Here is a 27,821-nt window from a genome sequence, read left to right on the forward strand (position 1 = left end):
GAGCGCGCACGGAGGCTTTCAGACAGTCATTCTTCCCGCGAACCATACGCGACTGGAACAGGAAAGGGAGGTAATGACAGTGGCACGTAAAGTGCCCTCCGCCACACACCGTTGGGTGGCTTGCGGAGTATAAATGTAGATGTAGATGTAGATGCAAAGTGACTGACTTGATAAATTTAATTAACTAGTCTATTAAACTGATATCAATGACGTGCCGCCTGATGGCTAGAAGAGATGGCTAGTGCACCACGGAATGATTCTTGACAAACGTTTCTTCTTTTTTTTTTTTCGTTGTGGCGATATCTTTTAACGAAATTTCAATCTCCCACCTACACAGGGCGAGACAGGCTCTCACGACTTGTTTCATAAACACTTGTATGATAGAGCATCGCATTGCTAATAGGGAACCTGTCATAGTGTACAAAACAGCTACATTCTCATGAATTATAGCTTCTTGTTGACAAACGTAAAGCGATTGTGTTCTTTTCGACATGTGTGCCAATGGCATGAAAGATATTGCTAAATATAGATTATTTATTTCTTTGGAATTTAAATTATCGCTTTCTCTTTACTCTGATGACGGTTTCGAAATAAGTAGGACCTTCAGAGGTGATCGGTAGCTTTCGCATCAAAATAATCGAAGTTTTTTTTACCTGATTGTATGAAGGTTGGACATGTTCCTGCTGATCATTTGTGATCGATGGCGGTAAACTTCGCTGGGCGTCACAAAATAATGAGATGCGACTGCAGTCGAGCATAAAAACTATACCGATTTTGCTCATAAAACTAAAAGAAAATGGACATTGCCTATTTTCGGGGAAAGATGACATTTATCATCGTCTCGAATATTTTTTCTTTTTTAATGGTTGCTTTTTATAGGAGTTGCGTTGATGTTAAATAGTCCAGTGCAGTACGGCGGAAGGGGGTTTCTGTTTCGCAAGCAGCCGACTTCTGAAACAGCCATCTGGAACAGTCTCCCGATGGGCGAGATTTTGCTACTAAATTTCCCTTTTGTGTTGTCTAGGACCATCACTGTAAGGCCGCATGTCTGTGGCACTATCTCCCCTATTTCGCTATAATACAAAACGAGCCGCCCTTCTTTGTACTTTTCGATGTCATCCGTCAGTCCTACCTGGAGCGTATCCCACACCACACAGCAATACTCCAGAATAGGGCGGACAAGCTTGATGCAAGCAGTCTCTTTAGTAGACCTGTTGCACCTTCTAAGTGTTCTGCCAATGAATCGCAGTCTTTGGTTTGCTCTACCCACAATGTTATCTATGTGATCGTTCCAATTTAGGTTATTTGTAATTGTAATCCCTAAGTATTTAGCTGAATTTACAGCTTTCAGATTTGTGTGTCTTATCGCGTAATTGAAATTTAGTGGATTTCTTTTAGTACTCATGTGAATAACTTCACACCTTTCTCTATTCAGGGTCAATTGCCACTTTTTGCACCATAAAGATATCTTACCAAAATAATTTTGCAATTCGTTTTGGTCATCTGATGACTTTACAAGACGGTAAATGACAGCATCATCTACTAAATAAGATTGTCTCCTATATCGTTCATAGAAATCAGGAACAATAGAGGGGCTATAACTCTTCCTTGGGGAACCCCAAATATTACTTCTGTTTTACTCGATGACTTTCCGTCTATTACTATGAACTGTGACCTTTCTGACAGGAAATCACGAATCCAGTCGCACAACTGAGGCGACATTGCATAGGCACGCAGTTTGGTTAGAAGACGCATGAGAGGAACGGTGTCGAAAACCTTCTGGAAATCTAAAAATATGGAATCAATTTGACATCCCCTGTCGATAGCACTCATTACTTCATGAGTATAAAGAGCTAGTTGTGTTTCGCAAGAACGATATTTTCTGAATCCGCGCTGACTGTGTGTCAATAAATCGTTTTCTTCGAGGTACTTCACAATGTTCGAATACAGTATTTGTTTCAAAACCCTACGGCAAATCGACGTTAGTGATATGGATCTGCAATTGAAAGGATTACTCCTACTTCCCTCTTTGGGTATTGGTGTGACCTGAACAATTTTCCAGTCTTTACGTACGGATCTTTCTGTGAGTGAGTGGTTGTATATCATTGCTAAATACAGAGCTATTGCATAAGCATACTCTGAGAGGAACCTGACTGATATACAATCTGGACCAGAAGCCTTGTCTTTATTAAGCGATTTAAGCGCTGCTTTGCGACACCAAGGATATATGCTATTATGTTTCTCTTCTTGGCACTTGTTCTTGATTTGAATTCAGGAATACGTATATTGTCTTCTTTGGTGAAGGGGTGTCGGTAAACCGTGTTTAATAACTCTGCTTTAGTGACACTGTCATCAGTGACTTCACCGTTGTTATCGTGCAGTGAAGGTAATGACTGCGTCTTTCCACTGGTGTGCTTTATGTATGACCAGAATCTCTTAGGGTTTTCTGCCAGATTTGGGGACTCTCTCTTGAAGTACGGGCTATATTTCGAACTTCTGTAAAACTTAGCCAGTCTTTTTGCTGCTTCTGCAACTGCGATCTGATCCGTTTTGTGTACCATTGGGGATCAGTACCATCACTTATTAATTTATGGGGTATATATCTCTCAATTGCTGTCGAGACTATCTCTCTGAAACTATTTCACAACTATTTTACGCTTGCATGACTAGATCGGAAGGAGTGAAGACTGTCTCTCAAAACGGCGTTAAGAGCATTTTTATCAGATTTTTTTTAAACAGATATACTTTGTCTATCTTTTTGATGGTTGTAGGTGTTACGGCATTCAGCCCAGCAGCAACTGCGTTGTGGTCGCTAATCCCTGTATTCGTCGCGATACTCACTATTTGTCCAGGATTATTTGTTGCTAAGAGGTCAAATATGCTTTCGCAACCATTTACGCTTCGAGTGGGCTCATGAACTAATTGTTCGAAATAATTTTCTGCGGAAGCATTCAGTACAATTTCGGATGACGTTTTATGCCTGTCATCGTCTTTAAACGTATAATTTTTTCAGCTTATCGAGGGTAGATTGAAGTCACCACCGACTATAACTGTATGAGTCGGACACATATTTGAAATGAGACTCAAGTTTTCTTTGAACTGTTCAGCAACTATATCTTCTGAGTCGGGGGAGGGGGGCGGGGGTCAGTAAAAGATCCAGTTAATAGTTTTGTCCGATTGTAAAGTATAACGATTTCGCAGGAATTATCTACTTCATTTTCACTACAAGGCAAACTACTTCTGACAGAAATAAATAGTCCACCACCAACTATATTTAATCTATCCTTTCTGAGCACTGTTAGATGGTTTGAAAAAATTTCGGCAGAACTTATTTCCGACTTTAGCCAGCTTTCTGTACCTATAACTATTTGAGCTTCAGTGGTTTCTGTTAGGGCTTGGAGCTCTGGTTCTTTCCCAGTACAGCTACGACAATTTACAACTACAATACCGATCGTTTCCACAACTAACTTACTGTGTTTTATCTGTCCCCTTTTAGACTGACGCCTTTTCTGTGTTTCCCTGATATCCTCTACCCTAAAAAAACCGCCAGTCCATTCCACACACACCCCGCAACCCGTGTAGCCGCTTCCTGGGTAGGGGGCCACTGTCCTATTAAGCGGATCCCGGAAACCCACCACCCGATGGCGCAAGTGAAGGAATCTGGAGCCTACACGGTCACAGAGCAGCCTGAGCCTCTAATTCAGATCCTCATTACGAGTGCTGGTTTTATCACACAATTTCAAAGTGTAATTACATCTGTGACGCCTTTTTTCCCCATCAGATGTGGTATCGTGTAATGGCTTCGATTACCTGGGCTGCAGGATCGTTTTTGAGCTGGCATCTGCAGAGAACTCTGACGTCAAACAACTATAAATATTGGCCTCTTTTGTATGCTTACAGATAATACACTTAGTAAACTCGTCTCTGTACAACACCAGCATCTCGTCAGTTGAACGTATTTTCCGCCAAAATAGATAAAGATAGTACCTTAGCCCCATGCCTTTTTCCCTCCAGCTTGTAGGTGTAGGGTCGAGGTTGAGTGTGTCTGTCGCTAGTTTCAGGTGGTATTGCGAAATTTTTTCCCAGCAGGATAACAGCAGTTGCATGGTATCATCAGTTTTTGAGTTGTATTGCGCTTTTTTGCCGCCGTTGTGTAACGCTAGGCATGTAGTTGTGTAATTAGGTCCGATCTTTGTGGTTAACTACGTAATTAGGATCTATCTTTGCGTCAGTTTCCAAACCAAAGTAAATAAAGTACATTAACCTAACCTTCCTCTCCCGCATCTGAACAGTTTCCATGTGTTGGGCGTGGACTTGGGCTTTCCGTTCAGGAGGACCAGGGTTCGAGTCCCGAAAGAGCACCGCCATTTTTAATTTCTCGTCAATTCCATGCACCTCTGGTGGTTTAATTGTGTTGGGGGGGGGGGGATTACACTTGGACTTTCTGTCCAGGAGGACCAGGGTTCGAGTCCCAGAAAGGGTACTGCCAATTTTAATTTCCCGTGTGTTCCCGGGTGGGGGATGGGGTGGGATGCTAGCACAGCCATGGAACAAAGAAATTCCCACCAAAATTGGAAATTCTCGCCAGTAGTTTAGGTTTGGGGGAAGGGGGAGGGGTTGGGGAGGGGTTGGGACGGTGAGGAGGGGGCTGGGGCACATGTGCAGCTGAGAAAGCATGGGACATCATCCGGGACCGGGGGTGGGTGGGGGTTCTTAGGGGTGGACGGGGGCGGGGGTGGGGTTGTGTGTGGTCGGGGGCGAGGGTAGGCGGGGGCGGTGATGATTAATTGTTCAATGTAATTAATTTGCATATCAATTTGATGTCAAAAGTGGCGTGATAACCCCATTACCGTACTACTTTTGTCATGACTTGTGAGTTGCTATTGGCCATTTTGAGAATCTTCTGATAAGTTCTAGTTAACGACGTTCTGTAGGCAACCAGTGTTGGTTAAGTTATCTTCGTTCAGGAGTAATTTGTTTTGAACATCTTTTACTGATAACAGTTGTTCCCTTGAAATTTATGCCAGTGCTAGATTTTATTGAAAGTTTTTTTAAATTGTTAAAGTGAATGTTTGTTTTTTTGTATATTTGCTTAAAGCGAATTCTGATTTTACTAAATAGATCAAAGTGAATCTTTCTTAATTATTGATGGAAACGTTTAGAATGACTGAAGCTGTTATTACATTTCAGTAGAAATTAGGTGCCTTTGTGTTTGTAGCGAGTAAGTACCAAGGAATAAAAATAACCCATCAGAAAGGTATTTTATAATTAATTTTATTTTTGAAAATTTTGATCTAGCACCTATCCTCAATGGAACCATGCTTCGTGACATTTATAAACGGAGTAGCCGTTTCAGTCTCGTAGTTTACCTGTGGATCCCTGCGCAGAAATGGTGCCAGACTGGTACGACATCAGTGCGGCTGCGGTATGCAGGGAAGACAGCCGTAACTGAAGCGACTGTCCGTCGCTGCAGTGGACGGAACTGGCCCACTGCGCGTTTATGGAGCTGTCGAGCAGAACGAGGAGGGTCGCTGAGGAGGCAGAGCCGCCAGACAGCCATCCAATAAGCGCCGGCGCCGGCCCCGGAAGCGGACCGCCAGCGCGGCGCGGCGCGCACCGCCCTCGTACTGTGCCGTATCCAGGGGGCCGGCCTGACGCAGCAGTCAGCAGGCGACGCAGCTCTGTCCTCCCTCGGTAACCGTCTAGCCCGTAGACGAGTCTGCTGCACCAGAGCAACCCAATATAGAGCCCGGTGCCACTCGGAACGTATGTTCTTCCGATTTTCCGCTGCTGGTCAAAACACTAGCAACCAGCAGCTTCCTAGCACCTTCAACGGTACGTTTAGAACGTGTACGACTGTTACAAATGCGCTAGGCGATATGGCTATACAGAGTGATATTTTACTTCTGGTAGACACAGGGATGATTTGTTTGATGAGGCCTCAGCCGAATCCTTCCCACGCCCTTGTCTAATCGAGCTAATCCTTCAAAATGGTTCAAATGGCTCTGAGCACTATGGGACTTAACTTCTGAGGTCATCAGTCCCCTAGAACTTAGAACTACTTAAACCTAACTAACCTAAGGACATCACACACATCCATGCCCGAGGCAGGATTCGAACCTGCGACCGTAGCGGTTTCAGACTGTAGCGTCTAGAATCGCTCGGCCACTCCGGCCGGCGAGCTAATGCTTCGTACCTACTGACATAACCGTAGACGGCTCGAGAAACCCTAACCTTGGTTTCTGCTTATGAAAAACGAATTTCAGCTCGAGAAGTCCTTACTACCACAGTCTGTAGACGAATGTCGGGTATTACAGCATACTATTTACTTTTGTAGTTGTATCTCCAAATGTAAGTCGTTCTTAGCTCTCGAACACTCTTTATCACAAACTTAACTATTTGACAGTAAGTATTTTTATTTCTCATAATGAAATTTAATCAAAAAACTTATTAACGAAAAAAGTTTTTTTTTAGAAGCTGCGCTTGGAGGCTAATATGGAATAGTCGGGAAATACGGAATAGGATTGCAGAAATTCAGCTAATCATGTAAATTTGAGAAGAAACGTTTATGCACACGAAAGCTATTCTGAGATTTCAGTCTTTGCTAACAAATCTGGTATCTAATCATATTATTTATTCCCTTACTGGTAGTAAGTCTTTAAGGGGTTAAATAAATAGCAGTTGTAGAATAATATTTTATGATCATGAACCAAATTTTTTCCAAAATTTACACGATTATCTGAATTTCTTAATTTCAAAACAAAGACCTCAGGCAATTACTTATTTATGTAATAGAGCTGATTCGTTTTAAATTCATCTGTTTGTGAAACTGAAAAATCCAGTTTTGTATACCAAATAGAGGAAAGGAAAGGGAAGGGGTGGTGGAAAACTAATGACTTCGGGCCGCACAGGGCACTGTGAAGTGCAGTGGTGGAAGCTGAAAATTTGTGCTGGCCTGGAACTCGAACCCGGAGCCGTTGCCTTAACTGTTTCGGCCATCCGGACACGGTCTCCGACCGACCCAAATTTCCAACTTATCGCTCGCTGCAAATGCTGCGTCCCTCATCCATTAACCCCTTTTCGCAAATTATTGATTCCTAGGAGTTCGGACGATATTAGTGCATCCGCACTGAAGCAGATGTGGAGCCGTTACGCTATTTCAGACTCCGTTCTGTCAGACATCCAATTTCCGTTCACAGTACCTGCACGGTCTAGGTGCGTGACATGCCTTCTTGGACATCACAACGTAACGGAATCAACTGTATCCACAGAAAAAAATTCTAGCAATACATAACAATCTACTATTCCCTTCCTACATAGTTTTAATGAACATTTTCAATAATTATTGCATATTTTTGAGAACTTACTTCCTAACGTTTTACAAAGTACGAAAATAATTTTTCTGCGCCTTAACGCACTCTATGTATTACAAAAAGTTTGCGAACTACAAAAACAGTTTGTCTGCGCCTTAACGCACACGATGTTTGGAGACGAATGGACTCGCTGCAGGCTATCACGGGACGTTTTGAAGTGGATCATGCCTCTCCTGCCTGCGAGCACCGGTCGACGGACGAGAAATTACAGTATTCTAAAAAAAGAAAAAAAAGTTCAAATGGCTCTAAGCACTATAGGACTTAACATCTGAGGCCATCAGTCCCCTAGACTTACAACTACTTAAAACTAACCCAAGGATATCACGTACATCCATGCCCGAGGCAGGATTCGAACCTGCGACCGTAGCAGGCGCGCGGTTCCGGACTGAAGCGCCTAGAAACGCTCTATCACAGCGGCCGGCCACAGTATTCTACACTGGCCAAGTATTCCTTACCCGAAGTTCATTTTTATCAATAAACAACATGAAAGTCCCAGATAAAGCTCTTGTCTTCTATACTGATTTAGAGTCAGTCATGTTTTCAAACGCACGTAACACTTAACTCGATTTCGAGGCGAAAGTGATTTTAACGTAACGTAACATATACGGCTGTCCAGTAACATTTCAACATCAGGATGGTAAAAATGTAACGAAATATTGCTTATTGTGGGTATACAACATACATTAGTAGGAACAGTGTTGGTTTGATACCCAAGCTCACGTGCTTGGAACGCCAAGCTGAGAGGGCATCAGAGCCACGAAAGTGCAAAGCTTTTGGTCTCACCAAGAGCCCAAGGCAAGCAAATAATGTCAGAGGGAGGGAGGGGGGCGCGAAGAAATATATTGACCGTTTGTACAATATTTTCTTCATTTGCGCCTCAGTAGGAACAAGAAAAGTTTAATTGATAGATGATATAGGGGTGTACAGCATAGAACACCAAAATATCAGAAGTGCATGGCCCATGTTACAGTACGGTAACAGAGGCCGACAGTATCGCTCGGAGTGGTCTGACAATGAAATTCGAATTCTGGAAAATATGGCACGATAATTTGTATTCTTCCATTGCGAAATACGAGTACTAGATGACAATATTTTTAATTTATACTTTGAGTGAGTCCGGTAGTCTGACGGTATTTATGTTTAAAATCGGTATTTATGTTTAAAATCCAATTGAAATTTCGACCGTGTGGCTGCGGAAATTATGTTCTCGATTATGACATTTTGCGTTTATTGCACTTTTCGAATTGTGTTCTAAACACACTGATGAGCCAAAACATTATGACCACCTGCTTAATAGCTTGTTTGCCTGTCTTTGGAACGAAATACACTCTGCGTATCAGGGATTCGACCGTTTATTGGTAAGTTTGTGGAAGTATGTGGCATTAGATGTCTTTGTGAATACCATGTAATTCGCGTAATTAATGGGCCGCTGATTAGCGTACGCGGTGATGGTGTCCAATAGCGACCTAGATGGGTTCAATACGATTTACATCAGGCGAATTTGATCGCCGAGACGTCAGTGTGAATTCACTATAATGCTCCTCAAACCACTCTAGCACGGTGCTGCCTCCGAGACACGGACAATTAAAGTGCTGAAATATGACATTGTTGTAGGAGAAGACATCAAGCATGAAAGGATGCAGGTGATTCGCAGCTGCCACCCTCTCTTCGATTACTGTCACAGGCCCCATAGCATGATGTCTCTTCGATTACTACTACAGGTCCCATAACATGATATTGCTTCCACCAGCCTGTGTCCGTGGCGCGATGCACGTTTCGAGCCGCTGTTCACCTCGATGACGGCGTTTGTGGAGACGGCAATCGACCTAGTGTAGCAAAAATGTGAATCACCTGAAAAGCCGACTTGTTTCCATTAATCGACTGTTGAATACCGATATTCCCGTGCCCATTGCAATCGTAATTGACGTTGTCGTCGGATCAAAATGTGAACACGTAGGGTTGGTCTGCTGTGGAGCTCCATGTTCAACACTGTACGATGAACGGTGCGCTCCGAATCAGTTGTGCGTGCACCAACATCGTGCTCTTTCGGCAGAGATGCCTCAGACCACCTTCTATCCTTTTTTACAGAACAAACGAGCCTCCGAACCCCACGTTCTGTGAAGAGTCGTAGACGTCCAACCATCTCCGTAGACACTCGTTACAGTAGCACGTGAACATTCGACCAGCTTCACCATTTTCGAGATTCTCGTTCACAGGCTGTACGTAATAATAATCTGCCTTTTGTCAAAGTCGCTTATACCAATGGATTTCCCCGTTTACGGCCTGTATCTTCACTATGGTGATCCCCAGTCCATGTCTGCTCCGCTTACTTCCTTTTATTACCGCATTATATGCCCACAACGCCACAATGCGGCATCCAGCGTCGCGGTGGGCAGTGTTTATAATGTTTTGGCTTTTCAGTGTGTTGCCCATATTCTGCTAAATTTGTTACTGTTTCCTACGAAACCGAAGCTGACTTCGTCGGATATTATTCTGTGGACTCGTATCTATGTCCACAGCTCGTGGTCGTGCGGTAGCGTTCTCGCTTCCCACGCACGGGTTCCTGGGTTCGATTCCCGGCGGGGTCAGGGATTTTCTATGCCTCGTAATGACTGGGTGTTGTGTGATGTCCGTAGGTTAGTTAGGTTTAAGTAGTTCTAAGTTCTAGGGGACTGATGACCATCGATGTTAAGTCCCATAGTGCTCAGAGCCATTTGAACCAACTCGTATCTATTTGTTACTGCTCACGAATCCATGTCTGAACTGCTCGATTTAAATGCGCTCTAAGTGTATTACTCGTATTCTACGCTATTTTTTTTCACACCCCTTTTTCGAACTCTCGCAATTAATGGAGGTCAGTGAAGTTTTCACTGACTTTTTCTGAAATGTATGGTATTATTTGCACTAACTGTTAATAACGTTTGAAAACACGTACGTAACTATGCTCGTACTTTTAGCATTTGTAAGAAAGAATGCTATAGTCATCAAGACTACATAGCATACTACTCTACATCTATATCCACAGATAGTAAGCCGCTGCAAAGAGCATGGCGCTCTGTGGCAAGAAGCAACACAAATCAAGAATTACATACTCATTGTGTGACAAGAGGTAATAAAGTGTAGTACCAATACTGTCAAAACATGCTAACACGGGGTTCTTCATAAAATGCAAAAAAGTAAGGAAAACAGATGCAAATAATGCATTTGAATCTTGCAGTTCAAACACAGAGTCGTAAACAATAACGTATACTCATGACCCTATCATAGAACACCATAACACCATTCAACGAAAGCAGCTTTTGATTTATATGAAAAAAAATAGAATCATTTATCCCACCCAGAAGTATGGATGCGAGCAGAAACAATCAAAATACGAGCAACATATTTACAATGCAATTCAAAGGTTTCAGTACACACGGGAAGTTGTAATCAGAAGCAGAATATGATGAAACCACCTTCTGTTAACTACGAAACGAAAATAAACATGGAAGACTAAAAATCAGCCAATAAGAAAGCGATGTGATTGGTTGATAAACTTGCAGCACTCCAGTTGGCCTGGCGGCGAACCAAGGTCGTGTTACCGGAAGTCCGTATGAGTTTTACCCTTGTGTTGCACAGACCCCGAAATCTGTTATACAGGACTGACATCTCCTGTAGAAACAACGAATCTAACCTGCATGGAACCCAATTGCAATCAGAGTGGATGAGAGATATGTTCACGTCATTACGTGCTACTTTAGTACTATGCCAGAATTCATCAATCTTAGTGGCGGGTGAGTGGTTGCATGTCAGTACCTCGGCAGTCCATGGTAAGGTTGTTTTCAGTGAGAGAGAGATTTGGAGAACGTACTGTCCAGGGCAACAGTCTAACACTTTCTCGTATTTTCCAAGATCACTTGCAAGCGTTATACATCGAGCACGTGACTGTCATGGCTGCAGACAACAATTAGTTACTCCTTTTGTTTACAGCATTGATAACGACGACGATACAGCGCGCAACTGTCATGGCGGCAGATAGGTATTATTACAAATAAAACAGTTTTATGGGTCAGTCACTTGTTTATTTTATTACTAGGCGTTTCAATGATTCAATCCATCATCTTCAAGTGTAGAATTGTTTATAAACATTGCTGGTGTTGGTGAAGAGTACAGACGTCATTTCACAGTAACAGGCCAAGGGCAGTGCCGGTTATGTTGACCTTTTGAGGGGCGATAGAATCGTAGAAAGTCTGCATATGCAGCCTGTTGTATGTCCTCTCCACTGTATATATTAAGTAAACATAATAGTGTTGTCACTGGGCGAAACACTGCCAGGAATATGAGGGAACTGCAAACGCGCCGCATATAAATGGTAGTGCAGTCGCACTGCATACTACTTGGTTTTACACTGAAGTGCCAAAAGAAACTGGGACACGTGCCTAATATCGTGTAGGGCACCTAGCGAACCACGCAGAAATGCCCCAACACGGGCTGTCCATAAATCAGTACGAGTACGAGAGGTTGGAGATCCCTTCTGAACAGCACGTTGCTAGGCATCCCTATATGCTCAATAATGTTCATATGTGGGGAGTTTGGTGACCACCGGAAGCTTTAAATTCAGAAGAGTATTCCTGGAGCCACACTGTAACTATTCTGGACGTCTGGGCTGTCGCATTGTGCTGCTGGAATTGCCAAAGTTCGTCGCAACACACACTGGACATGAATGGAAGCAGGTCACCTGTCAAAGTCGTATCTAGACGTACCAGGGGACTCATATCACTCCAACTGCACACGCCCCACATCATTACAGAGCCTCCACCATCTTGAATAGTCCCCTGCTGACATGCAGGGTCCATGGATTCATGAGATTGTCTCCTTACCCGTACACGTCCATCCGCTCGATACAATTTGAAACGAGACTCGTCCGACCAGGCAACATGTTTCCAGTCATGAGCAGCCTAGTGTCGGTGCTGACGGGCCCAGGCGAGGCGTAAGACTTTTTGTAGTGCACTCATCGAGGGTGCACGAGTGGGCTTTCGGCTCCAAAAGCCCATATCGATGACGTTTCGTTTAATGGTTCGCATGCTGATAGTTGTTGATGGCCCAGCATTGAAATATGCAGCAATTTGCGGAAGGGTTGCACTTCTGTCACGTTGAACTATTCTCTTCAGTTGTCGTTGGTCCCGTTCTTGCAGGATCTTTTTCCGGCCGCAGCGATGTCGGAGATTTGTCGTTTTAGAGGATTTCTGCTATTCACGGTACACTCGTGAAATGGTCGTACGGGAAAACCCCCACTTCTTCGCTACCTTGGAGATGCTGTGTTCCATCGATCGTGCACCGACTGTAACACCATGTTCAAACTCACTTAAATCTTGATAAGCTGCCACTGTAGCAGCAATAACCGGTCAACAACTGCGCCAGACATTTGTTATCTTACATAGGCGTTGCCGACCGCAACGCCATATTCCATCTATTTACATATCTCTGTATTTGAATACGCATGCCTATACCACTTTCTTTGGCGCTTCAAAGTATATTTCACATTTCTCACCAACATAGGTCACAAACAAAACAAATTTTCAATAGTTTTTAATTATTTTTGGTGCCCTGAAGACATAATTTTTTTCTGGTACAAACTGCCAGCATACGGAAAGACGCAGATAGTTCCACGGAGGTTCACACTCAAGTTGCCATGCAATCCTGATTTCTTTAGTTTAATAATCGAAAAACAGATCTTTCAGATAAATATATCCATCGAAATATGGTATCACTTTTGAAATCTCGTTATGGAGAGTTGGAAACTATACCTGAGGAAAGCAAAGTAGACATCCTGGATAGTTCTAACGTAAAAAGATTTGTCATTAAAACTGGAATTACCTTGCGAGTCAATCATTTAAATCTGCTCGGGGGCCTTTCAACTGAAATGGGAAACGGCCTCAAAAACAGCTCGGCAACAGCTATAAGATTGACAGTCTTCATGAAACTATTCTTGTAATTCTTTCAAGGCGACAATGGATGCTTCAAACGTCGTGTTGTCTTTAACACCAGTGAGTTTAGGGAACTGGACTGTCTTTATCAGAATGTGTCCCTTCTACAACGCGATTTTCTGTTTAAATGCATCCCTATCAATTCAGAAAGAAGGTACGTTGCAATGTGTTACTGTGGGCAGTGCGCAGTCAAGTCTATGTAAAATGCGAAGTCTGTAATCCATTCCGTGTTTTCTAATTTTCGTTCCTGCACTCTTTTTCCTATCAAAAATTCAAGAATAGCGAGTTTTAAATCGAAAAATCTTTCCAGGCATGCTGCTTGACTTAACCAACATACTTTGCATGTATGTATGCAATCATCATACTCTTTGTTCATTTCCTTTGAAAACTGTTGAAACTGGCAGTGGAATAATATGTGCGACTTCAGAAATTATTCGTATCACCAATTTCTCCACGTCCTCCAGGCATGTGAATTTACTAGAAAGAACTTTTTGATGTACAGAACAATGAATCCTGTCTGTCGATCGTTGTAACTTTTAATTTTTTCTGCATGGTATTGTAATGTCGTTTCATAGCAAATGTGTAGTACCCATCGCTTGTGCGAATTTAGAATTCTCCTCCCTCTCTTCAGTCAGTCCCATACAATTCGAAGGAATGCGATCGCTAGACGGTTTTGTGGTGTGTGTGTGTGTGTGTGTGTGTGTGTGTGTGTGTGTGTGTGTGTGTGTGTGTGTGTGCCTGAACAGCCACTGGACCTGTGAAATCCTTCATACCCCGAACAATCAGCTTAGCTTAAACAGCGCTGCCAGGACGATTCTCCGGAACTCAGAAATTTGCGATTCCAGGACAATTCTCCCGAACTCAGATAATTATGCCGACCGATAATTGCCGCCCCACAATGCTGAATGAAATGTCGCGCTTTCCTTGTACTTCCTAGAAAGACTGAGCAAAGCCGAGCGACAAGCCTGGCCTTGGCCCGAACGTGGCCTGCACGCGTAAAATTTAGCTCGCCGTGGCCGGGCCTGCTTTAGAAAGAAATTTAATGCAGTTAAAATTTTGTACTGGGATACATTTTCACTGGAAGCCTCGGTTTCGAGTTAGTCAAGAAAAAGGTTCAAAAGTGACCCTCAAACGTACCTCCACTTCCACACTGAGCCCCATATTGTTCATAACACTCACTCCTACCACTCTACAAATATTTAGGACTACACGAACTGTTACCGATATTCGACGTTTTGGGGCTTTATTGATTGGGCTACTACGCCACCAGCATAGTCGGCTCCCTAAATCGCTTCAGGAAAACGCAGAAATTGTTCGAAACTTCCAGGCAGATTAAAACTGTGTGCCGGACCGAGACTCGAACTCGGCTCCCGAGTTCGAGACTCGGTCCGGCACATGGTTTTAATCTGCCGGGAAGTTTCATATCAGCGCACACTCCGCTGCAGAGTGAAAATCTCATTCTGACAGAAATGGTTCCTTTGAAAGGGCACGGCCGATTTCCTTCCCGTCCTCCCCTCATCCGATGGTACCGATGACCTCGCTGTTTGGCCCTCTTCCCCAGATCAACCAGCCAGCCAGCTTGATATTGTAGCCCAACGTAACCCTTGCAGGCACAGTGGTTTCGTAGTCAGAAGACTTGAACACAACAATGTAATTGCTTATTTTATATTGTTAGATAAAATTTACAAAAATGTCCATTTCACTGTTTGTAAGTGTTCAACCAGCCAATGGCCAGGCCGAAGTCGTAACACCAGTTCCCGTCAGATCACTGAAGTTAAGCGATGTCAGTCTTGGTCACCGCTTGGATGGGTCACTATCCAGGTAATCAGAGAGCTGTGGGCAAGCAGGGTGCACTCAGCCCTTATGAGGCTGTGGAGCTACTTGATTGAGAAGCAGTGTCACTGGTCACGAAAATTGACTACGGCCAGCGGAGGTGAGTGCTGACCACAAGAACCTCTGTAGATGCATTGCATGCTGCAGTGGTAATACCAGTTCCCATCACTTCGCCAAAGTTAAGCAATGTCGGTCTTGGCTGCCACTTGGATGGGTCACCGTGCAGGTCATCAGAGAGCTCTTGGTAAGTAGGGTGCACTTAGCCGTTTTGAGGCTAATTGTGAAGCTACTTGATTGAGAAGTAGCGTCAGCGGTCACGAAAACTGAAAACGGGCGGCAGAGCTGTGTGCTGACCACATGACCCTCTGTAGATGCATGCTACGCCGCAGTGGTAGCACCGGCTCCCGTTAGATCACCCAAGTTAAGCGAAGTCGGTCTTAGCTACCACTTGGATGGGTCACCGTCCGGGTCATTAGAGAGCTGTTGGAAAGCAGGGTGCACTCAGCTCTTGTGAGGTTAATTTTGGAACTACTTGGTTGAGAAGTAGCGTCACCGGTCACGAAAACTGACAACGGCCTGTAGAGCTGTGTGCTGACCACAAGACAGTCACTGCATTTGAAGGTCACTCTTGTGCGTTTTCTTGAATAATTCGAAAACTACGGTCCGTAACGACAACGTATCCCAGTACAAAATTTAACCAAACCAAATTTTCTACAAAATGTTCCTGTTCATTTTTTCTGTAGTGCAAACAGTTTTTGCTTAGCGAGTGAGAGAATATTAAAATCTCGCGCTTGGTTTACGAAGGCCAGCTATAACATTGCGGACTGCCTAAAACGGCAGCGGTAGGGGTAGCTGCGTCACCCTGTATACGGATTAGTCGTCTACGTTACTCTTACCTATTTTTTGTAGATGCGCTGATATCTAAATCATTTGCACGTCCAGGCATGTAGTACGATTCACGGCACTTTGACGGTTGCTGAATACACCCTAATCGGGAAAATATGAATCATCGTCTCTCATTACCGTCTTATCAAATAAATGAAAATCTCTGTTCGACGTCTGTGATAACTTGATATTACTTTACTGTATCAGTTTCCATGTACTCTTTACTACTCATTTGAAGACCCCTAAAATGTCGTTTATTCAAACCTATCTAACCTATTCAAACAATACACTGAAAAACAACACTTTCCTGTTAGCACCTGTAATGATCAGCAGAGAATACTTCCTAGCACATTGGACCAAATGTTTAGAATGCGTACAGGTGATATGTACATGTTAAACGTGGTGTGGTGACTAAGATACTGATTTCGTATTTTGTAAGATTAGGATTTCATATTCTTTTTGACTCACGCAGATTATGATTTCACTTTTGTCGGGAAGGTGGAGGATTCGTTTCATAACCCATCAGCTGATTGCCTCCCAGGTTCTTGTCTAATAGAGTTGGTGCTGTAATCAAATGGCCTAATTGTCAACAGCTCAATAAATCGTAACCGTAGTTCTTTTTTTACGAGAAACGAATCTCAGCTCGAGAAATAGTGAAATCCTTACTGCCGTTATTCGTAAAACAGTAAACAATATTAAAACAACAAATAAATAACTCGTCCGCTATATTGATACTACTTTCAGACGAATGTACCGATGAATTTGTCTTTTTACCGAACGTGATTTTAAAGGAACATACATGGCTGGCCATTAGAAATACAACGCCTGGAAGGATAGCAAATAACGAAATTTTACTTACTGTGCCTTCACAATGTAGTAAAAAGTGTACATTATTAGATTTACAGGCGACTTGGCGGTCTACAGGATTTCTGCAGGAAAGATCACCATTCTGACAGCCTGTGATGCTTCAGACGTAGCCGCTTTGTCCGTGTGGATACGTGTCATGCTGCTGACAAGCCTGCACAGCCGAGCGAACAACATGTCTGTCCTCTCGGGCGCTAGTTGCATAGAGGAGTTGAGATCCTTCATGACGGTGAGTTGCTACAACCCTCCTGCATCAACTAATTCTATATTTGCATGACATTGTTAAGATCCCGATCAATGCTAGGAGCAATATCACGGTACGATACACTGCAGTCTCGATAAAAAAACGATTCTACTGCGGTCGAATTCTAATAAGTGCTCGTAGGTATTTTTCCTTCTTACACGAAGCATAAGTCAGCCTTGTCACAAGCAAGCAACACCCAAATGCGATTTCTGAATGAGAAATTCACTGAAATTTTTTTTGTTATATACAAAATGTAGGTGGCTTTACGCCTACCTAATCTGTGCGATTGCGCTGTAATGCTAATCATTTTCGTATCCAAGCAGGTATATATTTCACCCTAATCTGACATTAGCTGCATGCCACTCGCAAGGTGTTGCAAATAATGGTCAACAGTATAGGTCCATAAAAAATGAAAGAATTCAGCATCTAAAAATGCCTCAAATTACTTCCATATGTCATAAAATTGCCACATTGTCCGTTGTAAGTCAGCAAAAATCGCAACTCGATGTATACTAACGGCAAAAAAACTCAACACTAAAAAATAATTAATATAGAGTAGTGAAATTCCGGGAATACACTTGTTTAGGTGATCAATATTGCAAGACCACAGTAAATTATAAGTACGAGATAAACCATTACAGATGTGAAATGTCGGTACATTAACAACCAGTGTAACCATCATTATGTTGAATTCAAGCATGGAAACGTGCATGCATTGTGTTGTACAGGGTGGTCAGTTTTTGGAATGGAGTTCCATGCCTGTTACACTTGGTCGGTCAGTACAGGGACGGTTAATGTTGTTTGTGGATGACGCTGGAGCTGACGTCCGGTGATGTCCCATATGTGCTCGGTCAGAGACATATGGTGTTCGAGCAGGTCAAGGCAACATGTCGGCACTCTGTAGAGCAAGTTGGGTTACAACAGCGGTATGTGGTCGAGCGTTATCCTGTTGGAAATCAACCCCTGGTTCAAATGGCTCCGAGCACTATATGACTTATCTTCTGAGGTCATAAGTCCCCTAGAACTTAGAACTACATAAACCTAACTAACCTAAGGACATCACACACATCCATGCCCAAGGCAGGATTCGAACCTGCGACCGTGGGGATCTCGCGGTTCCAGATTGTAGCGCCTAGAACTGCTCGGCGACGCCGGCCGGAGTGGCCGAGCGGTTCTAGGCGCTACAGTCTGGACCTGCGCGACCGCTACGGTTGCAGGTTCGAATCCTGCCTCGGGCTGGGATGTATGTGATGTCCTTAGGTTAGTTAGGTTTAAGTAGTTCTAAGTTCTAGGAGACTGATGACCTCAGAAGTTAAGTCCCATAGTGCTGAGAGCCATTTGAACCATTTGCTCGGCGACCCCGGCCAGCACAACCCCTGGAATGCTGTTCTTGAATGGCAGCACAACAGTCGAATCACAGGACTGCTGTTCAGATCTGCAGTCCGGAGGCGTGGGATAACCACGAGAGTGCTCCTGCCGTCGTACGAAGTTGCATCTCAGACCATAACTCTAGGTGTAGAACCAATGTATCCAGCACGCAGGCAGGTTGACTGCAGGCCCTCAACTGGCATCCTTCTAACCAACACACGGCCAGCACTGGCATCGGAGCAGAACCAGCTTTCATCATAAAACACAACAGACCTCTACCCTGCCCTCCACTGACCTCTCGCTTGACATCACTGAAGTCAGAATTGGTGGGGTTTGGAGTCAATGGAATGCACGGTACATGGCTTCTGGCTCGTAGCTGGCCTTGAAATAACCGATTTGTAGCAGTTCGTTGCGTCACTGTGATGCCAACTGCTGCTGAAATTAAAGCTGCAGGTGCAGTACGATGCGCCAGAGCCATGCGCCGAACACCTGATGGTTGTTCCTCTGACAAGGGAACCTCCCCATCGCCTCCCCCTCAGATTTAGTTATAAGTTGGCACAGTGGATAGGCCTTGAAAAACTGAACACAGATCAATCGAGAAAACAGGAAGAAGGTGTGTGGAACTATGAAAAAAATAATCAAAATATACAAACTGAGTAGTCCATGCGTAGCACGGGCAACATCAAGGAGGGCGTCAACTCAGGAGCCCCGTGGTCCCGTGGTTAGCGTGAGCAACTGCGGAACGAGAGGTCCTAGGTTCAAGTCTTCCCTCGAGTGAAATGTTTAATTTTTTATTTTCGCAAAGTTATGATCTGTCCGTTCGTTCATTGACGTCTCACTGTAATAAGTTTAGTGTCTGTGTTTTGCGGCCTCACCGCAAAACCGTGCGATTACTAGACGAAACGACGTGCCTCTCCAATGGGAAGCGAAAACATTTGATCGCAAGGTCATAGGTCAACCGATTCCTCCACAGGAAAACACATCTGATATATTCTATACGACACTGGTGACGGCGAATGGGTAAAAAGATTCCTCTACCTTACCCGATTTAGGTTTTCTTGTGGATGTGACAATTACTCCGAAAAAAGTGATGAAAACATAAGAGTTTGTCACATAAACTGCAACAAATGACTGCAACAGTTTCACAGTCGAACAGTTTTCCCTGTGCTCTGTCAAAACATATGTTTTACCTCGCATCGGACGGACGGACGGACAGATAATAACTGTCTGAAAATAAAAAATTAAACTTCTCAGTCAAGGGAAGACTTGAACCAAGAACCTCGCGTTCTGCAGCTGCTCACGCTAACCACGGAACCACGGCGCTCCTGAGCTCATATGCTCCTTGTGTTGCATATCTTGCGCATGGACTACTCAGTTTGTATATTTTGCTTATTTTTTGCATACTTCCACACAACTTCTTCCTGTTTTCTCGATTGATCTGTGTTCAGTTTTTCAAGGCCTATCCACTGTGCCAACTTATAACTAAATCTGAGGGGGGTGCGATGGGGAGGTTCCCTTGTGAGCAGTGCTACGTGGCCGTCAGGAGCCCGGTGTTCTTGCGACCGTACATTCTCGTCACAACCGCTGCCAGCATTCATGTACGGTGGCTACATGCCTGTCAAGTCTTTCTGCAATATCGCTGAAGGAACGTCCAGCTTCTCGCAGCCCTGTTATACGACCTAGTTCAAGCTCAGTGTGGTGGTGATAGTAACGTCTTGGTCGCCTTTAAAGTATTCTTGATTACCATCAGCTCAACACATCCAATGTCAAAGGTAACTCACGCTCACTACCATTACAGCCTGTATGAAGCAGACTACTACTACCAGCGTCACTCTTATGCGAATGGCGTGAAATTTGAATAGACATCATTTTTAAGATGTAGGAACATCAGATTTCGTTTATGTCGTACGACTCTCTCTTGATTTTGCAATTTTTTCTTAGGTCAGTGCATTTACTAGTTCTGGATACGTTTTGCGTGACCCTAAGGCTTTCTTATGTTTATTGTTACGCTTACGATGGAGCACGATACCTGACGCCCAAATGCAGCGATGATCAAAGGTACCGAGAAATGGTATGTATCGGAGTTGATGTGTAAGGGAAGTGGAGCTATCTAAGCGGGTCCTCTGCCTTTGGAGCGATTCCGGCGAGTGGCAGTAGTCGACGGGCGTTGTGTGGGAAGTACTTACAAACAATGAAAATTTCCTTGATGGAGCTCTTTGCAGTCTCCATCCGTGTGGATTGTTACTATGAGAAGAATATTTCACAGGAAAAAATACATTTCTAATAAGACCATGTACACTTACTAGGCCAAAGATACATATATGGCATTTTAAATCGCAGCTCCTCTACTCGATAAGAGCGTAGATGAAGATTACAATTTGTTGTTTTGGGTCGAGCCGTTGAGGCAATAAGTAATGTGGCTATTATTCATAAAATGATAATAAAGTTCTTAGAATCAGCACTACTGTATTGGAATGAATCCTTGGTAATGAATGAAAAAACATATTACAGGCCAATGAAATGAAATTTTTCATGAACATAACATGACACACAAAGACTACATTATAAAAGAAATATAGATATTAGGAAGGAATTGAAAACTTTTAATATAAATGAGAAAGTTGAAGAATATAGACAAAAATGTATATCGCATCTGTTAGAGATGGAGGAGCAAGATTACCACTACATTTTATTATCACTACATTTTTGGCAATACATACTGTAAGGTAAAAGATGCGTTGGAACAGCAGCAAAAACAAAGAAGGACCAAATGTACCTGCAACACACTGAGCATGGCCTAACGTATGACAGAACAAGAAGAACTACTAACAACGATTGTTATTAATTTACTGAGTTTTGATTTTTCCCACAAGGATTAATATCATTGTCAATAACTAATTTCTTTTTGAGACAGCGGAAAGATAGAGAGGGAGTTTATCTTCTCACTGTGTTATCTCCTTTCATAAAAATACATAGTAATCACGACGGAGATTATAATTATGACAATTTAAAATCAAATTTTTAATGGTTGTGATTTATTTGACCTATGTTGGTCGATCCCTCTCATGAACCATGGCCTTGCCGTTGGTGGGGAGGCTTAGGTGTTTCAGCGATACAGATATCCCTACCGTAGATGCAACCACAATATAGGATATCCTCTGAGAGGCCAGACAAACGTGTGGGTCCCAAAGAGGGGCAGCAGCCTTTCAGTAGTTGCAGGATCAACAGTTTGATTGACTGATTGATCTGGCCTTGTAACATCAACCAAAACGGTCTTGCTGTGCAGGTACTACGAACGGCTGAAAGCAAGGGGAAACTACAGCCATAATTTTTCCCGAGAGAATGCCGTTCTACCGCATGGTTAAATAGTGATGACATCCTCTTGGGTAAAATATTATGGATTCTGATCTCCGGGCGGCGACTATTCAGGAGGGCCTCGTTATCGGGAGAAACAAAACTGGCGTTCTACCGATCGGAACGTGGTATGTCAGATCCCTTAATCGGCAGGTAAGTTACAAAATTTAAAAAGGGAAATGGATAGTTTAAAGTTAGACGAAGTGAGAATTAAGGAGAGAAATTTGTTAATATCTAGTATAGATTTAAGTGTCAGGTAGTCCTTTCTGAAAGTATTTGTATGGAGTTGTATGGAGTGTAGCCATTTATGGAAGTGAAACATGGACGATAAACAGTTTCGACAAGAAGAAATTAGAAGCTTTTGAAATGTGGTGTTACTGACGAATGCGGAAGATTAGAAGGGAAAGATCACGTAAGTTATGAGAAGGTACTGAGTAAAACTGGGGAGAAAAGAAATTTGTGGTAAAACTTGACTAGAAGAAGAGATCGGTTGGTAGGACACATTCTGAGGCATCAAGGTATTACCAATTTAGTACTGGAGGGAAACGTGAGGGGGGAGGGGGGGCTAAAAATCGTAGAGGGAGACGAAGAGACGCCTGTAGTAAGCATATTCTGAACAATGTAGGTTGCAGTCGTTACTCAGTGTTGAAGCGGCTTGCGTAGGATAGAATAGAATGGAGAGCTAGATCAAACCAGTCTTTGGACTGGAGGCCACAACAATATTTCATGACATTATAAATTACCTACTTCGGATTTGATTTTTGGAAGGAAATGAGATAGTAGACGTGTCTGTAGTTTAAAAGCACGGCTGATTAGTTTAGACCTAGCACTGCACATAGTTTGGATTAGAGCAGATATGTAATGCACAATGTCACTATATTGGCAGGAATCCTAAAACGTTTTGAACGTTGGTTTGGGGAACCTCGATACACCACGAAAAGCAACAGTGCCCGCGTCACCAGCAGAAATTTCTCTCGAAGGATGGCTGATACGTTTCCCTATCAGCTCTCACGTGGTGGGGTGGCAAGCCTCTCAGTATCAGAAACGTTCATATCTTCAGAGAAAGACCACTTCCGTCTGTACTGGTGGACTGTGGTAACGACGAATTTTTGGGCTTGGCAGCAGCTTCATCTCTCAGAATCTGACACCAACGAGACCCTTTTTCTCAACGTGTTTCATAGCTGCCCCTCTCCATCACAAAACATACTCTGTTGATCCAAAACATTATGACCACCTGCTTAATAGAGTCATTTATGGAATGCAATGAAGCTGCCTGCAGTTCTGCGTGGCATGGATTCTAAAAGTCCTTGGTAGTTTTTAGAGGGTATGTGGCATCTGATATCTACGCACAGGTGATACAATTACCGAAAATTACGAGCTGGGGGGGGGGGGGGGCGGAGCTGATACCATCCCACATGTATTCTATGAGGTTTAGATCATGTGAATTTGGTGATCAAGACATCTACGTGAGTTCACTGTCATGCTTTTCAAACAACTGTAGCACGATTTTGGACTTGTGACACACACACAAACACACACACACACACACACACACATCAATCATGAAGGGATGCAGATGGTTCTCGTTAATGTATCCCAGATGAATGTCTCCCCATAGCATAATACTGCCCCCCCCCCCCCCCCCTCCCCGATGTTCATGTTCTGCGTCCGTGGTGCGCTTCATGTTTCGACCAGCTGTTTCAGTTGTTTACCTGAACGATGGCATATCCAACAGTATCATTTATCTGGTGTAAAAAGAAACGCAGTTACTTGACCAGGCGACACGATTCCATTGCTGCACGGTCATATCTCAATGATCTTGTGCCTAGCCGGCCGAGGTGGCCGAGCGGTTCTAGGCGCTACAGTCTGGAACCGCGCGACCGCTACGGTCGCAGGTTCGAATCCTGCCTCGGCCATGGACGGGATTCCGTGTGGTGTCTGTCACGCCATCGTATGATTCTAATTTCGTACGGTAATAACGTATTGCCACCTATCCTACTGGACAGAGTGGGCAAGCCTCTGACCTCCACGTCCTGTGATGAAGCGTGGATTTTCAGCACCTTGTTATCTACTCGTGGTTTCACCGTCGTTCAAGCACTAGCCATACGCACTCATGCGTATGAGTATCAGACTTTTGATGTGTTGGCACATCTCATGTGTAAATCATAATTGATTTGAAGTCATTACTATCTGAATTCGATTCCTATTACTTAATAAAATATTTAATGATTGTAATAAAAACGTCAGTGATTGCTGGAAGTGGGGTGTCTAATTTAATATCAGTCCATCCTCTTTCCTAGTTGATGGTATACATGTAGTATTCTCTGTAGTTTAATTGGGTCGCTGATGAGTCAGGCTGGGCATAGAGACCCAGGCCAGTGACTTCGTGTTCGGCCAGGCCCCTCTGGGAAGTTGCTTCTCACTTTTCAGTTGGGAGAGTAATGGGATGAAGTGAAATGACTGCTCGTGGCAGTTCCCACCGGTGGCCTAACGTAGTTTATCGAGGACGCCAGGGAATAGGATTCCTCAAGTTTTTGCATAACGCACTTTGTGCAATGTGGGGTCCAGGCCCTCATTCATTCCGGAGACGCATGTGTCATCGTAGCACAGTGTTATTTGGAAACCGATATTATTTCACTGTTTACTTTTCTTAGAGGCAATTATGCATGTTGTCGGCCATACGTAGGACGTTTGCTGATATGCGGCTGACGTAACCCTTATTAGATAAGCGACATCTTTGTAGTATGGGACCATGTTAAGTAACTTCTTGTTGGAGTTAGTCTCCTAGCATCTCCTCGAAGTTTTTAGATTTTGTGTTTTGTTTACCAAAAAAGAAAAAAAATCTTCCAATATATCTCTGCCTGGGCTCACAATCATTTCATGAAGATATTCGTTCGTTTGACTAAGTAACACGATGCCATCTACAAAAGTGAACTCTGATTACCATAAAGTGTCAACGTCACAGCGGACTATTGTTCTTTACGTAATGTCCCTAACAACGAAGAATAACTAAGAAGACACAATTCATCCTCCATTTTCTTTCGTTTACTGTTAAGTCATACTCTTAAACATTGTGCTCGGCGCCATAGATCTTAAAAACTGATAAGATAATTTTTTCTTTTTAAAAGTTAAAACTGTCTATTATTTTTCAGTGTATGAGGATGATTATGTGAGGGGCTCCTGGTAATATGGGATAGGAATTTTGCCTGGAATGCAATTTATGCAAATGTTTAGTGAAATTGGATATAAATGTGTGTAGGGAAAGGATTCAGTGGAAGTGATGTTGGAATTAGATTTTGGATGGGATTGTGACTGAATAGATGTGAGTCTTGGAACTTCCGTGGGATGGAATAGGTAAGGAAAGAAAGCTGGCAACGTAATTGCGTGCAGAGGCTGAAATCTAAAGATTTTATTGGACACATTAATTGTGGTGGACGACGGATGATTTGTTGGCTTGGTTATATTTTTGGACTTCATTAATTTAGCTTTCAAAGTCTATGAAAGTAACGGTATATGCCATCATTTCCAGGAGCTCCTTCTACTTATCTAGTAAGAATTTCATTTCCACAAGGGCCATCCTCTTCAATGTATCAGCTTTTCGGTGGTGATGTGGTGATTAAGTTGGCTCTGAGCACTATCGGACTTAACTTCTGAGGTCATCAGTCCCCTAGAACTTAGAACTACTTAAACCTAACTAACCTAAGGACATCACACACATCCATGCCCGAGGCAGGATTCGAATCTGCGACCGTAGCGGTCGCGCGGTGCCAGACTGTGGTAAAAAGTAACTGATTCCTCATCACCATATGGGTACTGTGAGAACAAAGTCTACGTCTACGTCTATAGTCAACAACCCATCTGACGCTGTGTGACAGAGGGTACCACTGTCCCGCTCCTCCCCCCCCCCCCCCCCCCTCCCCACCCAATTATTTCTTCCGCGGGAAGGACGATTTCCGGTAAGCCTTAGTTGTTGTGGTTGTGGTCTTCAGTACAGAGACTGGTTTGATGCAGCTCTCCATGCTACTCTATCCTGTGCAAGCTTCTTCATCCTCCAGTATCTACTGCAACCTACATCCTTCTGAATCTGCTTAGTTATTCATCTCTTGGTCTCCCTCTACGATTTTTAATCTCCATGCTGCCCTCCAGTACTAAATTAGTGGTCTCTTGATACCTCAGAACATGTCCTACCAACCGATCCCTTCTTGTAGTTAAGTTGTGCCACAAATTTCTCGCCAATTCTATTCAATATCTTTTCATTAGTTATGTGATCTACACATCTAATCTTCAGCATTCTTCTGTAGCACCACATTTCGAAAGATTCTATTCTCTTCTTCTTATACAAACTATTTATCGTCCATGTTTCACTTCCATACATGGCTACACTCCATACAAATACTTTCAGAAACGACTTCCTGACACTTAAATCTATACTCGATGTTAACAAATTTCTCTTCTTCAGAAACGATTTCCTTGCCATTGCCAGTCTACATCTTATACCCTCTCTACTTCGACCATCATCAGTTATTTTGCCCCCCCCCCCCCCTCCCCCCAATAGCAAAACTCATTTATTTCTTTAAGTGTCTCATTTCTTAATCTAATTTCCTCAGCATCACCCGACTTAATTCGACTACATTCCATTATCCTTCTTTTTGCTTTTGTTGATGTTCATCTTATACCCTCCTTTTATGACACTGTCCATTCCGTTCAACTGCTCTTCCAAGTCCTTTGCTGTCTCTGACAGAATTACAATGTCATCGGCGAACCTCAAAGTTTTTATTTCTTCTCCATGGATTTTAATTTCTACTCCGAAATTTTCTTTTGTTTCCTTTACTGCTTGCTCAGTATACAGACTTAATAACATCGGGGATAGGCTACAACCCTGTCTCACTCCCTTCCCAACCACTACTTCCTTTTCATGCCCCTCGACTCTTATAATTGCCTTCTGGAAATATCGGAATGGTGCGAAAAGTGGCAGTTGACCTTAAATAACGAAAAGTGTGAGGTCATCCGGTGTGTGCTAAAAGACATGTGGGGCGGCGGATGAGTTTGTAATAATAATTAATCTACTGCTGTATATACGCTTGCGTGTTGAATTAGTTCTAGCTTTTTGAATGTTGTTAATGCTGTCTTTTGCCATTCTCAACACTGGCTCTCTATTTACTCCGTGGCCCCCAGAAAGTGATTTAATAAAACTTGGAGCCAGTAAATAGATATCCTAGTGCCCACTTTACCTGAGAATGTTCTTATAGCTGCAGCTTATAGCTCTGAGGAATTAGGAGATTGTCCGGGATTTCTAATCAAAAACGGTTTTCCAAAATAGTTGAGTATATTCTGAAATTCACTGATAAAAACCACAAGTATCCCTACAACCTAACTAACAGAACAGTTCAGAGTCTAATGCGCTGATGCAACTATAAATGTCCGAATCAAATGTTAAAAAAGAATGCTCGCCATAATTTGATGAAAATATTTCATCAAACGCCACGCTAAATATTTGGTAGAATGTCTGTCCCGCGACGGCACGTGAAAATACGACAATACGCAAACTGAAGCTAGTTAATGAAAATCATCCCAGAATTAACACTTCACATAAAATGTCTTCATGGTTCCGCGTATCTCTAGTAACTTAATACGGCACCCGAGGCTGTTTGTAGCAGATACACTGATGCGACGCGACTACCGACACAGATGGCGTGTCATTCAGCGTCTGGAGAGAACTGGGGCCTTGCTTCCTTGCGCAGTGTTCTTATATATAAAGCCGCGGTGCGGACGGCTGAGGGAACGCCTGATTAAATCCGCTCTCCCGACTAGCCGCTGGGCTAGTAACGCACCACTTCAAGTTACATAATAATTTATAGCTTCTTTGGCTGATGGCCGAAGAAGTTCTTAATTTAAACGTGCATTCAGCACGCAGGTAAGTATTGATAATAAAAT

This window comes from Schistocerca piceifrons, chromosome 4, assembly GCF_021461385.2.
Source record: "Schistocerca piceifrons isolate TAMUIC-IGC-003096 chromosome 4, iqSchPice1.1, whole genome shotgun sequence".
NCBI lineage: Eukaryota > Metazoa > Arthropoda > Insecta > Orthoptera > Acrididae > Schistocerca > Schistocerca piceifrons.